Below are 12,709 nucleotides of genomic sequence, written 5' to 3' on the forward strand. Positions count from 1 at the left end.
GCTCAGTCCTAGTTCTAAGTGACGGCCTGAAAGCCCCATGTATGAACTGATATGACCTTTACATTTCTTTCTTGCTTTTTTTTTTTTTTTTTTGATTCCTTTTGTGGCCCTCTCACTTATATTGTGGTCACTGTTTCAATCAGTTCTAGAATTCTTACCACTTTGAATGAGACCCGAGTATTGCGAGGAGTTTCTTCCCTCAGGGGCTCTCTAGCATAACTTGAAATTATGACAGCCAGAACTGTAATCTTTGTATTTTTCTTCAGGATATCTGCCCAGTCTGTCATATTGCCTATCAGTTTAGAGATTTTAGGGAAAATATGTCCACAAAATGTTATTTATTAAGTGCCTTAATAATTAAAATACTAAAAATAGATCACAGACTATATGTATTCCTGTTCCTGATTTTCCAAATGGAATTTTACACTGAGGCTTTGAATGTGTGTACTTAATTCCCCATTTCAATGTGGTGAATGGAGCGTAACCTTACAATGGTTTTTCAGATCATTAACAATCAAATTATACAAGCTGTAGGAGAGTACATTTTAAAAATAAAAGCCACTTTGCTTCACAAACATCAATTTTCTGCCTTTCAGAACCATTTCAAATGGGTTTTTTTCCTTTGAATAGGCTAATTACACTGCATACCATTTCTGACCAAATTTAAGGAATTTTGCAATCTGAAAAATATGTAATTAACTGTAACCCTCCAAATTTTTCCAGACCGAAAAAATTTAACTGGCTTTTTAAAAATAATGCATAGTAAAAAATGATCCAATAAAATAAAAATTATTTTTCAAATATATGCCCGAGTGTTATAATAATTGTTTCAATATATGATCGACAAAATATTTTCAGATATACAATCTTTGTTGTAATGCAAATGGAAAAATTTGATTTTGTGTAACCCCTGTTAAAATAGCTTTTCCTACCTTGCTGCTATAACAGTATAGTTGTCAAAATAAATTACGTATCAAAGCCTTTCACTTCTGAGCATAGCTTTTTTTTTTTTGCAGTCTACACAAAAGACAAAATGGAATAACATACTTTAATGAACTCTATCTTAAGTGAATGCCCTAGGCAAAACGCAATTTAAGTACAAAGAATAAAACGAAACTCTAGTATGTGTCACTAATCAAAAATGTACAAATGAATCCTGATTTTTGACAAGAGTTGGTACAAACAGCTTGTTGCCTCAGGAAGATAACACTCTAACCTAAATTATTACAGATAATTCTAGTATCAGCAGCATGTGTATTTTATTTCAATGTGTTTTCATTCTGAACTCTAGAGGCTCAGTTCAATAGTTATGGTCTTATACTCTTTATTTTCCCCCCTAGATTGTGGGAGGAAAAAAAGGGAAACCTTATATTCAAGTAGACTTGCATGTGTTTATTACTTAAATTCAACTACCCATTTGAAGATCTTCTTGGAATTACTCTTCATGTAAATACCATGACCTCCAAAACTAGTCATGGATACAGCCATGCATTCATTCATTGCCTTCATGTTAGAATAGAGGTCTATTTTGAAGTGAGGTAATGGCTTTATACTTTCATTCCCTTTCTTTCTCAATGAGTTCTCATAGAATCATAGAATGGTTCCAGTAGGAAGGGACCTCTGGGGAGGTCCAATCGAGTTCAAATCTGCCACTCAAAGATCAGCTAAACCAGGCTGCTAAAGACCAAGTTCAACTGGGTTTTGAAAATCAGCACAGATGGAGACCACATATCCTCTCTGGGATACCAGTTCCAGTGTTCGACCATTCCTAGAATGAAAAAGTTGTTCTTCATTTAAGCATACTTCAGTTTATATCCATTCTCTCTTGCCCTGACACTGAAACAGTCTGGCTCTGTTTTTCTTAATCCCAATCATCAGTGAGTTGATAGTCTGAAATACCCTCATGTTACTTACCAGTGTAACACAAATTATATAAAATATGAGTAGCAGAACATAGCCTTGAGAAAGCTAGGTACTTATTATTTGATTATATTATTAATTTTTTGTTCCTGCAGATGTTTTATGCCTCCTTTTAAAGAATATTATAACATATTTTATGTATTTTTCTTATTCACTTCATTTTCTATATGTGGAAGAGCTCTTGTAATTTCTTTTAGTTGTAGTAGACTGCTGTACATTATTGGAGAGCATTAAAAATATAAATAGCTAAAGCATGCTCAGTCATGAACAGGCAATAGACTAATTATTATTTTAGATTTTGTGGAGCTGTACTTGGATTTTGGTTACTAACTTTTACTTATTTTATATACATTCTAGACTGAAAAGTTTTTTAAGGCATTACCTTACTTATAATTCTGTAACTTACTAATAATTCTGTAAAAACACTTGCATAACTCAGCTGCTGGTAAGACAAGAGATGTGCTTATCTGACTTAAATGAACAGGCCTAAATGTCATAGACAGGTAGAGTTATAAAAGAAAGGCCTGATGAAATGTGCTTCACACATTTTCTGCTCCAGCTGATACAACCTGTAGTTACTGTACCTACTTACAAAATGCTGAAAATTAAACTCATGGTTAACCAGTGTGGTTTTAAGACACACAAAGTAGCTTAAAGCTGACTAACCATCCAAGTTACATTCTACATATCCTTGTTCAACTTTTCAGATCTTCATTTTTGAAATGCAGTTCTTCCAGAAATGTGGTCAGGAACTGTGTGTACATTGGGCTTGTCTGAGTATTCTTGAAAAGTGGAGTTGTTTGTGACAATACAGATAACAAAACAATAGCAGTGAGAGTCCATTCAGGCATTTTGTGACTAATATTTCTGTTTGTTAACTGGAACGTTTTGACAAGATTCTTTAGCTCTGTGTAAACATCACCTGAAGCAATCTGAAGAGGGCCCAAAACTGCAGATAATGCCTTAGTTTTTCAAGGATGAGTTGCTTCCCAATCTGCATTTGTGCATTTGAATCAACAAGTGGGAAGGTGAGATCTTCCTGTTGATCATCTTTGTCTTTGCTTGGATGTTCCCTTATCTTGTGCTTGTGTCACTGCCTCTTCAGCCCAAATGCACCCTCCTTTATAGAACTCTTTTACTTGGAGTTCTAGGAACTCATTTTTTCATATAAACTTATTTTAACTTCATATAAACTTCTTTTCATGTGAACTTCTTTTAACTTTTCAGAACTAGGCACAGGCTTGACTATTCCACCTGAGCCTGTGAAAGGTAAAGAGTAGTTCAAACTGTTTTCAGACTCCCCTCCAGCAACAGTGTTGAGATCATCAGCTGTATCTAAGTCATCCTCATCAAGCTCTTCAGTCTCCTGGTTGACAGATGCTATGCACTCTGATGAGCACAAAGTATAGTTTGGGCCATGGAGAAATTTTAAAATTTCCTCAGTTCTCCATTCCATAAGTGTTTGTCTAAGCACTTCTGCCTTTGGATGCCTCAGTTCAGGGTTTTTTATGTTCTGTTGAGCTAGCAAGTGCTCTTTTAAGATGTTCTGCTCCTCTTTTGCTCACACCTAGAAAAACTATCTGTGATGCACAAGTACTTTTAAAGATTTCTGAAGCACTTGATTTTCCCAGGAGCAGTATTGTCTGAAGGTTCTGCTGTTACTTCATTATGAAGAGAGGAAGCATGTCTTTCTTCCTGAGTGTCTAATTTACAAGGAGAGAGTTGTTCAGTGCCCTCCACCACATCTGCATCTTCAGTTTTAGGGCTGGCATGGGCTTTCTGAGCATGCTTCTTTTTGAAGATGTTTTTTCTGTGCAATTGCTGTGCAAAATTGGCTGAACTTGACTGACTTCCTGGTAGGACAGAACTAAAAACTCCTTGTTCGGTATCAGCACTGCTGTCACTGGCTGTGTCATAAGAACCAGATTCACATGAATCTGAAGATATCTTCTTCTGAAGACCATCCACTCCATCCCTCCTTCAGCAGCTCTACGTCTTCTGGTTTTTCTTCTCTCATCACTGGACTTTTGGAAATTTGAGCTTCAAAATATTTAAATGCTCTATAGCAAAAATTGTTGCAAAAGCACTTTCTTTCAGTGATATCATGGTTTGACTTTGGCACAATGCCAGTGTCCCCATGAAAGGTATATTTCCAAAATGATTACTGTGAGATGTGACCCGGAAACAGAACAAAGCAGGCTTTAACTTGGGAATGGAGGGAAAAACACAACACTTTATTAATCTACAACATAAGAGACAAAAGGGAAAGGAAAGGAAAAAAAAAAACCCATACACAGCAATCTATAATGGAATACTTCTAAAACACTTCTCGTCCCTCCACCCCTCTAACACTCAATCCCCTCTAACACTAAATCCTCAGTCCAATACCATCTTTCACACAACTTCCCCCCAGTTCATCAGGAGAAAGGAGTCTCCCTCTTGCACCATGGGCCTCCCCAGGAAACATGGTTGGAACCTCCGATGCTTCCATGTCACACGTGGCAGCCGCCTGAAGAGAATCTGTTGTGGTGACTATCTTTTTCCTTCTTCTCCTGGCCATGGTGCCAGCACAAAATATCAAATTTCAAGCCATCACAGTCTCTATCACTCTCTCCTGGGGGGGCTGCCCAAACATCCCAGGTCTCCTCCACCCCTGCACCTTGCAGGGCTCCAGCCTCCCTTCCCTCAGGCTGCATGGCCTCCCCCTCCCTGACTCAGACACAGCTGGGCAGGGGAGAGGTCAGACTCCATTCACTGCCGCACTCCAAAAGACGAAGTCTTCAGGGAATCCTCTGCTTTTAACCCCTGTGTGTTCTCAGAAGTGTATCCAGGTCCCCAGTGGCCACAACAGGTGCCAATTTCAAATCTGGCCACTGATTGGTTTGACCACAACTTTCCCAGAAACTCACTTTTTGGTCAAACCACGACATTCCACCTCTCGCCTCTGAGAACACACATTTCATTCCAAAATATTACCAAAATCAGTCTTTTCTGTATCTTATCCCATATCTAACAGATAACCAGTGATACACTTAATGAGATAATACCCTCATAAGAGCTAGCTGTTTTAGCATCAGAACATATGAGCCCTTTTAAATTAATTAAAAGGGTGAGATGTCATAGACAGGTAGAAGTTTTATAAAAGAAAGGCCTTATGATATCAGTCCTCACTGTGCTAAAATTGCCAAAGCTGGCCTGTCATTTCTTCTAAGTGCAGCTAGAAAGCAATTTGCAAGTTCCCATGTGAAGTTATTTTGAGAATGAGAAGTTCGTTTAAAACAACAATCTATTCTGAAGGTGAAAAACAAATGCACCTGTGTAAACAATAAGATTTGTCCCATGAGAATACACAAAGGAAAAATGTAAACATATTTAGAGAGAGAAAATTTGATAGACGTATACAATAGCCCTTACTGTCCAATGAACTGAGTTTCACTGTATTGCTGACCAATTAAGTTTAATGCGGTGCCTTCTGACATTTCCTATAAATACAAGCTTTATGAATAAAGAATTGGCTTTCTGCATGAAGAAAATGGAGTTTCAGCTGATTTATTCCAATACCTAAGTATCATAATTTCTTGCAAAATTTGAACAGAATTTCATAAATTAACTATAGCTTGTATTGGAAGCAGGACAAACTTTACCATAGAGTTCAGATTGATATTTAATCCTAATAAAACCTGTTATCTGCTTTCAGCCTATGAATACAGCTCTGTTTGATGTCAATAAGAGTTCTGCTACAGTCTGGAGTCAGGTAATAAGTCACAAGTCTGCAGTCAAAAGTATTTGGAATGATAACTGCAACATTTATTAAATGAGCTGTCATTTTTCTTAAACAGGATAATAGAGTTAAAACAAAAATATCTAAAAGCCAGTCTCCCTGATACAGGGTTTGCCCAAGATTTATCCAGACATATAAGCATAAGTTTTTGAATAGACTGGTTTAAATACAGTTGAATACTAAAGGGAAATACCACAGGGAAAGATCAAAAAGCTTGGTGAAAGTAATAAGATCACTGGACTTAGAGAAGAATGTTTATATTCCCTGAAAGAAGAATGGAAGCGAGAGTAAAGAGCCTGAGAGGCCTGAACTGGATTCTTGTTCAAGAGCCCTGTCTTTGCAGAAAAAGACTTTAAAGAACTGAAATCTTACCTAACATCAAAATGCAAAACCCAGCACTTGTAATTTTGTTTCTGGATTTAGTCTAAGAGAAGCTATTTGAAGTCACTGATGGCTGGCATTTAAAAACAAATCAGGGCTTTGGTTTTGAGAGAATATTGTTAATTTAATAGATTCCACCTTGCTGCTAAGGAAGGAAGAAAGAAGGGAAGGCAAGGGAAGGGAAGGCAAGGGAAGGAGGGAAGGAGGGAAGGAGGGAAGGAGGGAAGGAGGGAAGGAAGGAAGGAAGGAAGGAAGGAAGGAAGGATATAATTCTTTCCCTAAGAGTACAGCAGAGAGGGAGATGTGTTACTTTATCCAGCCATATTAATTGAAGAGATATTGCCACTAAATTATATTAGCAAAAACAATACTGTTTTCTTATGTTTATAATCTTCATGATCCTCTTTAAACATCTCCTTGACACTACAGATTAGTTCTCATCTTGAATAAATACCCAAAAGGTCACAAATAATATGAGCATCTTATGCTTAATTAAAATATTGAAAACCCAAGAAAATTGTGTTGACACAAACCAAGTACATCATGTAACATGTCAACAAGGTCTACCAGTTAATTCTGTCTAAAAATATCTTTGTGCCAATTCATGTATTGATTATCTCTTTCATGCTTGTTCACAGAGAAAAATCATCTGGAAGTGAAAATAAACATTTTTCCATTTCTACAAATATTTCTCAATCAGCAATTTTGGTTAAGAACACAATTATGGGCAAATTGCTGTCACATATTTGACTTTGGAATAATAATATCTTTCAGGAATACCACAAAAAATATTATTTGCTACATAATCCCTTTAAAATACTTCCACAATTCAGTTTGATTGATTTAAAGAAAATTAAGATACAATACCACAAAAAAATCCAAAAAATGTAGTTCAGAATTCCTTTTCCAGAGAGAATATATCATTCATATATATAATATATCATATAGGAGACATTGCCTAAGTTCGATAATGAATATATAAAATTCCACAATGGTACACACAAAAGTCTGGGATTAACTAATTATTTGAAAGAGTATAGGCATGGAGATGAAAACCTAGAAAGCCTTTGAAGAGAAATATCTGAATATTGTTGTGAACATATTGAATACAAATCATTGGTATGCCCCTGCAGACAGAAAGGTCAATCCCATAATAATCTGTTTTACAAAGGGTGTGTTCATCTCCTCACTTGTTTGCAGTGTACTGTGTCCGTTTTTGGCCTCCCCAGTATCAGAAAGCCAACAACATCCTTCAGCAACTTCACTGAAGGACCATCAAAGTCATCTTGGAACATGAGACAAACTGGGTCAATAAAAGGAAAGAAAGATAGCACTTTCAGAATGGTCACGCATGGGAACATGTTTTCTGAAGTGGTTGTCAGTCTCCAACTTCGGAGATTTTCAGAACTTGACATTGAGTATCCTGTTGTAACTGGATCTGCTTTATGCTGAAGGTAACTGCTAGTTACTAGCAGTTAGTTACTGCTGGATACCTGCTAGTTTTCCTTTCTAAAGGACATGAATCAGTGGTTCTATATGGTATATTAAACCTAGAAGGTAAGATTTATCCCTGTTGTTACTGCACTTACAAAATTGTTGAACTTAACCTGAGAAGTATTTCAGCACCTTGCAGGCTTAAACCAATTTTAAGTGCTAGCTAGATGCAATCTCCAAATGTGGTCTTATCAGGTAAGATTCCCCCACCCCATGGGGACTTTAATTTATTCTGTTACTTACTTTATTGGTTCTCTTGCCCTCTTTAGAAGAGACACGAGGGAAAAGTGTTTTGTAGGTATTGCAGTTACTAGTTTGACATGCTTAAAGAAACTCTGTGGAAACAGGAAGACTTTAATAGTTAATTTACACAATCTGTGGTAGGTGGAATGGATGAGAAAATCCTTATGTTAAAATGAAATAATTTTCAGTATGCTGCAGGTAACTTCCAAAAAAAAAAAGTCTCCCAGCAGAATGATGTTTTCTTAGATCTAAAAAGAATAACATTCAAAGAGCTTACTGGCCTTAGGCACTGCAAAACTTAATCACCAGTCAGATTTCAAATTAATTTTCCTGAATACTTCACACAATAATTATCCTCTCTATTTTTCCCCTATCTTTTCACAAATATCTGTCTTGTTGTAGGTTAGATTTTGCAACCTATTAGAGGAGTGAAGAAATATATTAAGTTCAGTCAGTCAGGTCATACTGTGGACCAGTGCTCAGGTACCACAAAAACTCATTAAATCACAGAAAATGCTGAATTGAAAGTACCCAGAAGGATCATTTGAGTTCAGCTCCTGGCCATGCACAGGACCATCCCCAAGAATCACACCATGTGACCTAGAGTATTACTAAATTATTTCACACAAGCCCCCAAAACATTAGGTCCTGCTCTCCAGCAGCTAGAATGCATCTCACACGGCTTTTACAGTTGCCATCAGCCAGTATCCTCAATATATAATGTTTGTAATGTTTCAGAGACGGTAATTTACCTTGCAATATAATGTATTTGTGGTGGCTTTTGAATTACATAAGGAAAAGAAAAAAAAACAGAATTAACCAAAATTTCAGTTTGCCTCAGCTTATTGAATCTACTCAGAAGCAAGACTCTGTGAGTGATATTGGCCAGAGACTCTTGAAGTTATTGTCTTAAACTTACAAGGCTAATGACCCAAATGAATACACTTAATGCCTCTATTTAGGTGAAAACCTATTAAAAGTTTCTAATTAGTACCAGTTAGAGTATTAGCTCTTATTTTCCTGGAGTACCAGCATGAAGAAAATTAAATGAGTAGTTTGTGGGGATATCCAGTATATTTTCACTTGTTTTTCTATCCTTTCAGAAGTTAGAATTGTCTTTGTACTGGAATGTAGAATTACTGTGTTATTGACTGCAATGGCTGAAGATTTAAAAATAATTAAAATTCTTACATTTAAATATTCTTTTTAACCAATTGAATTTAAGGACAGGACGAGAAAGTACTATGTCACTTCAGGAAGATTGTAATTAATTGTTTATTAGAATAAAATAGATAAAAATTACAGTTCCTACAATATATATTGCAAAACCAGATTTTGTTATAATGTACCTAGTATATCATTCTGAAAATACTTTTACAGGTTAAATATGTCTCTGCCGAATGAACAGCTGAAAGAACTATAATATACCTAAAATCCAGTTATGATTTTGGGAGTGAAGGGAGAATGGGGCAGATACATGCTGCAAGAAGTACATGAGGAAAAAGAAAATCTCCTCTCCTGGCCTGCTGGCCACACTGCTGTTGATGCAGCCAAGGACAAGGCCAGCATTTGGGGCTGCAAGCACACATTGCTGGGTCATGTTGAGCTTCTCACCAAACAACACTCCCAAATCCTGCTTCTCAGGGCTCCCCTCAATCCATTCTCCACCCAGTCTGTATTTGTGAGTGGGATTGCCTCTACCCAGGTGCAAGACCTTCCACTTGGCTTCAACAAGTACTCAGCAGCACAGGGGAAGAAAGTAAGAAAGGAAGCAAAATGTGTCAAAAATAAACATGGACCTCATTTATCAATTGCCACTACAGGCTTAACAGACTCAGCCTGGAGAAAGTAAGTTTAATTTGTTGCCAATTAAAACCAACCTAGAATGGTGAGGTACAAAGACAAAAACTTCAACACCTTTCCCCTAGGAAACCTTTCTCAAACTCCACTTCTTCACTCCTAACTCTTCTGCCTCTTCTCCCTGTCTCAAGCAGCTCAGGGGATAGGACACTGATGGGTTGCAATCAGTGCAGAACAGTGGAAGCCAAACCTCTGCTGGGTTTCTAAGGCTGGAAAATGAGTGAGATGGATAACACTGTGTTGTAGCACCCTGAAGGTGCAGTGGTATCTGATCCTTTTGTCATGGACTACAGCAGCAACATGTTACCACTGTGTCTAAGACTGCTGTGCTTGATAGACAGCTACAATACAATCTCAGAAATATCAGGTCAAAAAGAAAAAAGACCCTATTATGAGTACCACCAGTATTTAGTACCTGGAAGTGTGTGGGGAAGAAATAATCACACTTATAACAAAGAGGACTCAAATGCAGAAATGTCCATTTCTGTCTATGCCTTTTCTCAATGTATGCTAAACTGGGAACTTCACTAAATAAGTAGTCTAGACTTCTTGAGACTACATATAGACTCTGACACAGAAGACAAAAAATAATTTTGATATATGAAAAAAGAAAAAGAGAAAGGAAAAGAAATAATGCCAATCAAATATTTTGCATAAAATAGCCACTAAAAATTAGAAATCCTGCTATTGCTGTACTGACTACACATGAAATACTACCCATGGACAATCTGAGGTTTTAAATCATAATTGTTATTGTGCCAGCAAGAGCTTACCAGCCAAGGAGGAAAAATGACAAATTGAAGAGGTAACGGCTTTTCTACAATATTTCTTTCACAAAGGAAAAGAGAGAAAATTGATGAAGGTGTATTCATTGTTCATATAGGCTTCTTTTTTCTTTGTTTGTTCTATTTTGTTTAAACAAAACAAAATGTTGATTTGTTTCTCAAAATTTGCCCATCCTGTAGCTTAACAGGTACAATGAAAAAATTTTGAGTTTTTAAATCAAGTAGCTTGTTTCTTGTCAGCCAAATCACTTTTATACAACCTCTCTAGATTAACTGCATTTACATAAAGTGTTTCTACCAGTACTGCTACATCAATGGGAAATGCAGATATTTAAAATCACTATCACCAGAGCTATGCTGCAGAGTAAACCTGAGTGTATGTTCACTGTGTCACCTCTGATGAATGGGATTACAATTGTTTTGATAGATTGAGCTAACTACTTGTTTATGCATATACACAAAACCTGTCTTGCATTTTTTCTCATAAATTATGCAGGATTATCCTCTTGAAATGACTTTGCCTGTCTAACATACCCAACCTTTAATCTTCCTCAAATGCATGGCATTGACTCACACTTCATAGGTCTGACAGAGAAAGATCACTCTACTTTTCCATTTGAGATTCCAATTTCTTGTAATAGTAAACAGTATATTGCTCAAAAAAAACCCCAAACTCAAACCCAAAACAAAACCAAACAACAACAAAAAACCCACAACAAAACGAACACAAAAAACCCACAACAAGCAAACAACAAAATGAAACAACAAAAAACAAACAAACAAATACCCCAAAAAAAAAAAACCCTAATGACAAAAGGAAGTAGAGTGTATGGCTCCAGGCAACAGAATCTGTACTTCTCTAAAAATTTTGTAAATGAGTGGAAATACTCAATTTTGGTCTGTAAAGTCCTAAAAAAATGCAAAATTATCTGAAGTGACAAAAAGTAGTTTGGCTTGCAATCTTCTTTTTCACTATCAGTAAAAGACAGTTTATGTGACTTTTAGCTCTTGTAAAAATAAAAAATAAAAAATCTAGAGAGTTAAGTGACAAAAACCTAACTTTTTGAAAATTAATTATGCAGTCTATAGTCTTCATAAACAGCAAGTTACATCAATGGAAAAAAGGCAGTTACATGGTACATATATAAGAAATTTGGAAAAAGTAAAAAATCCCAAAACAAATATAAAAACTTGTAAAACAAAAAAGATTGTAAATGGGCACATATCACTAATGATGTTTTAGTGTGCAGCCTGAACAGATTTCAAGGGGTACATTTTTCTTTGAAAAAATTTTTAATGGACAATCCAAAGTAAAGAAAAATCATTGCAATGTATTTACTTGTCTTGGAAGGAAATGCCTTATAATTCTAACTGTGCAACATGCAATTTAGATGTTCCTCTTTAACAGACAACAATGCAATTTGAGATTGAATCTATTTTAGCGACAATACCTTTCTTAAAGTATTATTTTAAATTTTTAGTGAAGTTATTTGAGAGGTAGGAGTGATCCAATATGTCTAGTCTGACATGTTAAATTAATATAATCTTTTGGCAATTTCTAATGACCTTCTAGCTATGACATGTATGAAAAATAAATAGAAGTGTCACAAAAACACTTAATCCGGAAACAGTATTTTTTGTTTGTCTTTCCACCAATAAAGGTATCTTAAAATAAAAAATCTTTATTGCGAGGCATGTTCACTGAACTGTGCTTCCCACATCAGAGCTTGTGTCTACTATGATTACAGTCTTTGGAGCTCTTTGAATAATTTGCTGCCCAAACCTCCCTTGTTCCTGCTACTGACAATCACTGTGGTAGCATGTGATATTTGACCTTTCCACTGATGTCACCCACAGCAGGCCATACAGAATAACCATTAAAAAGTATCCCAAGCCCCACAATGCAATATATTTATGTGGAAATGAAAGATAAATCTTCAAGTTCCTTTTGCTAGATGCAGATGCTTTAAAAGTCCATAAAAAACTTCTAGCTTTTGTTGTGGAAAGCTCTTGTGCATATTTGCTCACTCAGCATGGAAGAACTGATGAAAGGAATTTATTGCATAGAATGCTTTCAAATGTGGAAAGCTCTTGTGGAAAAGGAAGGCAGTGCCCTGAATAACAGCTAGGGGACCAAATTACTCATAGTTCAATCATATCAGGATAGATGAAGATAATTCTGTTTTCAAGGTATTAATGTCCTAATGGCACTAGCAGAATGAAATGAGATATTTTAAAGTTTACA

At 36.1% G+C, this 12,709-nt stretch overlaps 1 pseudogene; it reads right to left on the minus strand.

The window, feature by feature from the left end:
- Nucleotides 1–2,615: 2,615 nt before the first annotated feature.
- Nucleotides 2,616–4,850, minus strand: LOC120497376 (annotated as a pseudogene).
- Between the last annotated feature and the right edge of the window lie 7,859 nt (nucleotides 4,851–12,709).

This window comes from Passer montanus, unplaced genomic scaffold (genome assembly GCF_014805655.1).
Source record: "Passer montanus isolate IOZ18808 unplaced genomic scaffold, ASM1480565v1 scaffold13, whole genome shotgun sequence".
Taxonomy (NCBI): Eukaryota; Metazoa; Chordata; class Aves; order Passeriformes; family Passeridae; genus Passer; species Passer montanus.